Below are 4352 nucleotides of genomic sequence, written 5' to 3' on the forward strand. Positions count from 1 at the left end.
GGTCGACTTCAGTTATTTTGCTGCCTGCCTCTCCGAGTGAATTGGCAGTTTGTGTGCGGAAATTGACGAATCAGAGAGAAAACTAAATGGGCACGTTTTAAACAAGGGAGTGAGATTAATACAGAAAGATGTCCAGCAGCGTGTAGGTGCCAAACACGTATGCTACTGGGCAGTTTCAGGGGGCTTTGCACTTCAGGGGAAGCTTAGGTCAAGGACGGATTCGTTCACTGATTTATTCCATAAATGTCTACCGGTGACCAGCGGTGTGACCGGCAGTCTGCTAGGTGCTGGAGGTTCAGGAGTGAACCAGGTGGGCGAAACTCAGACCCAGTTGGAGAGGACCCAGAGAGAGGATCACCTTGAGGCCAGGAGAGTGCAGGGGTAGCACTAACCACTAGGGAAGCCCAGTTCTTAGTTTCTGTTTCATTGGCTCCCTATACCAGGCAGGTGTCCGAAAAAGTCTCCAGAACGTTGTATATACCTCATATGTTCCCTGGACCTAGCAAGGCAAGGGTTGGGGCTGAAGACCATACTCCAGAGATTTGTCCTTTTGAATATATTTTGAGGATCCAGGTCTGGAGTATCTCAAGCAGGGTTAGACCATTCATACAAATAGCTAACCGTTTTTTTTTTAGCTTCTTCTAGCTTCCAGAACCGAAGAGACTATGGAGGCAAAGTATCCAAAGACTCTGCCCTCGTGTAGTTTCGAGGCTAGTGAGAGAGGCAGACATAATCAAATAATAGAAGAGACAATAATATGATTACAAACTGAGATTGGAAGTTCAAGGCTCTGCAAGAGCACAGGATGGGGGGCGGGGCGCTTTTCGTCCGTGCTAGGATCTGAGGGGAGAGGAGAATGTTGGAGGGGAATGGGAGGGAGAGGCTCATTCCAGAAAGTGGTCAGTCTGTGAGAATGTCTGGGACTGGGGAGGAAGAAGGCCATTTTGGCTGGACTACACAGAGTGTCGAGAGTAGCAAGAGTGATAAGATTATAGGCAGGGTAGTCGAGAAAGGCAGGTACAAAGAGACAGAGAGAGAATCCTCTGGTGGTTTCTACCAAATTCAGAGAGACACTCTCTGCTTCTAGTCTAAAGAGTGGGGCAGAGGGTGGGAGGAAGCATTAGATAAATGTTTTTCGAAGTTAGGCTAACATTAGACAAATTTACGGAATGAGAGTAGTTTGTTATAACATTCTAAGTTCAAATGAAGTAACACGCTATCATGAAATACCAATGCACCATTGGTTTCCCCACATCCAGTTACTTTCTCTATTTCATGAGCATAAGGAGTGATTAGATAATGTATTTCTTACAATTTAGCACAATGCCTGCCTGGAGTATGCACTAAAAAAATTGCTGGTAAATTAAGACTAGTTTAATCACAATAATTACTACCCTATAGACTACAACCAAATGAAGACCTTACATACGTGATGGAAATCTAAGCACAGGGGTGGAGGAGACAAATGGGGGTCATAACTACATAACTTACATGTGCATCTCAAAAGCTGAGTTGCCTAAGTCCTGGAGAACACTTTTTTTTTTCTTTTTTCTTTTGTAACTCTTGCATTTATTTCTACTCATTCTCTAATTCCCCCCAAATTCCCATTACATGTCATAATATTTTAGGAAGATACTGCAGAGTTACTTATTTCATAACTTATAAAGCTTCACTAATTCAAATTTATGATGACCTTTATATCTATCTATCTATCTACCTATCTATCTATCTATCTATATCTAATTTATTGTCAAGTTAGCTAACATACAGTGTATATGGTGTGCTCTTGGTTTTGGGGGTAGATTCCCATGATTCATCGCTTACATACAACACCCAGTGCTCATCCCAACAAATGCCCTTCTCAATGCCTATCACCCATTTCCCGCCCCCTCCCCCATCAACTCTCAGTTTGTTCTCTGTATTTAAGAATCTCCTATGGTTTGCCTCCCTCTCTGTTTGAAACTATTTTTTCCCCTTCCCTCCCCCCCATGGTCTTCTGCGAAGTTTCTCAAGTTCCACTTATGAGGGAAAACATATAATATCTGTCTTTCTCTGACTGACTTATTTCACTTAGCATAATACCCTCCAGTTCTATCCACGTTGTTGCAAATGGCAGGACTTCATTCTTTGTCATTGCCAAGTAGTATTTCATTGTATATATGAACCACATCTTCTTTATCTATGTATCAGTTGATGGAAATTTGGGCTTTTTCCATAATTTGGCTATTGTTGAGACTGCTGCTGTAAACACTGGGGTACATGTGCCCCTATGCATCAGCACTCCTGTATCCTTTGCATAAATTCCTAGTAGCACTATTGCTGGGTCATAGGGTAGTTCTATTTTTAATTTTTTGAGGAACCTCCACACTGTTTTCCAGAGTAGCTGAACCAGTTTGCATTCCCACCAACAGTGTAAGAGGGTTCTTATTTCTCCACATCCTCACCAACATCTGTTGTTTCCTGAGTTGTTAATTTTAGCCACTCTGATCGGTGTGAGGTGGTATCTCAATGTGGTTTTGATTTGTATTTCCTTGGTGATGACTGATGTTGAGCATCTCTTCATGTGTCTGTTGGCCATCTGGATGTCTTCTTTGGAAAAGTGTCTATTCTTGTCTTCTGCCCATTTCTTCACTGGATTATTTGTTTTTCGGGTGTTGAGTTTGGTAAGTTCTTTATAGATTCTGTATACTAACCCTTTAACCGATATGTCATTTACAAATATCTTCTCCCATTCTGTTAGTTGCCTTTTAGTTTTCTTGATTGTTTCCTTTGCAGTACTTTGTATTTTGATGAGGTCTCCCAATAGTTCATTTTTGCTTTTACTTCCCTTGCCTTTGGAGATGTGTCAAGCAAGAAATTGCTGCAGCTGAGGTCAAAGAGGTTGTTGCCTGTTTCCTCCTTTAAGGTTTTGATGGTTTCCTGTCTCACATGTAGGTCTTTCATTCATTTTGAGTTTATTTTTGAGTTCATTCATTTTGAGTGTATGGTGTGAGAAAGGGGTCCAGTTTCATTCTTCTGCATTTTGCTGTCCAGTTCTCCCAGCACAATTTGCTAAAGAGACTGTCTTTTTTCCAGTGGATACTCTTTCCTGCTTTGTCAAAGATTAGCTGGCCCTACATGTGTGGGTCCAATTCCACGTTCTCTATTCTATTCCATTGGTCTATGTGTCTGTTCTTGTGCCAATACCATAGTGTCTTGATGATTACAGCCTTGTAGTAAAGGCTAACGTCCGGGATTGTGATGCCTCCCGCTTTGGTTTTCTTTTTCTACATAACTTTGGCTATTCAGGGTCTTTTGTGGTTCCATAGAAATTTTAGGATTGTTTGTTCTAGCTTTGAGAAGAATGCTGGTGCAATTTTGATTGGGATTGACCAGGGAACAAGGTCATGAAAAGAGGAGGATTTGGCGTGGTGCTGTCGTTTCTACAGTCTGGGGTCTCTGTGCCTTTCACAGAACTTCCAACAGTGCTGTGTTGGGACAGAGCATCCAGAAGTTCACAACCTCTGTGGTCCATAGGAGCCACCATGAGGAGGGCCCAGGGAAGAATTTGCCATTTTCAGTGGAAAACAAGTGGCGGTTACTAATTATGATGACTATGTACTTTGGATCTGGATTTGCTGCACCTTTTTTTAATAGTAAGGCACCAACTGCTTAAGAAATAAGGATGTTTTAATTAATCCATTAAACAGATGTGAAAAGGAGCATTCTAAGAGGTGCAGTCTCTTTGAAAAATGGATCAAAGTCTTGAATTCCGCATACTCAATATGTTTGTAAATAAACTTACGACATGAAAAAAAATGGAAAAATATTCTCTGGTCATGGACTGGAAGAATAAATATTGTTAAAATGTCAATATTATCCAAAGCAATTTACACATTCAATGCAATTGTTTTTGTTTTTGTTTTTTTTAAATTACTGGAATTTTGGGATAGTTCAGAAGCATTTTTTGATGTTAAACCCTAAGACTTTATGATTGTAAGAATTTTGTCTGCATGATTTACCTTCAAAAGGTGCATCTCATCTGAAAAACACTTCAAAGTCACTAAAGAGGTGCTCCTACACATTCTTTTTTTTAAAAATTGTTTTTAACGTTTATTTATTATTATTGAGAGACAGAGAGACACAGAGTGTGAGCAGGGGAGGCGTAGAGAGAGGGAGAGAACAGAATCTGAAGTAGGCTCCAGGCTCTGAGCTGTCAGCACAGAGCCCGACGTGGGGCTCAAACTCACAAACTACGAGATCATGACCTGAGCCGAAGTCGGTCTCCTAACCAACTGAGCCACCCAGGCACCCTGCTCCTACACATTCTTATGTTCCAGTCGCAAGGCCAGTGTTCTGACTTAATGAATCCC

The 4352-nt window shown here is 41.3% G+C and overlaps 1 pseudogene; it reads left to right on the forward strand.

Annotated features, from left to right (window-relative positions):
• Positions 1–1784: 1784 nt before the first annotated feature.
• On the forward strand, positions 1785–3746 carry LOC115521117 (annotated as a pseudogene).
• The last annotated feature ends 606 nt before the right edge of the window (positions 3747–4352 follow it).

Source organism: Lynx canadensis, chromosome C1 (genome assembly GCF_007474595.2).
Source record: "Lynx canadensis isolate LIC74 chromosome C1, mLynCan4.pri.v2, whole genome shotgun sequence".
In the NCBI taxonomy this organism is placed as follows: Eukaryota; Metazoa; Chordata; class Mammalia; order Carnivora; family Felidae; genus Lynx; species Lynx canadensis.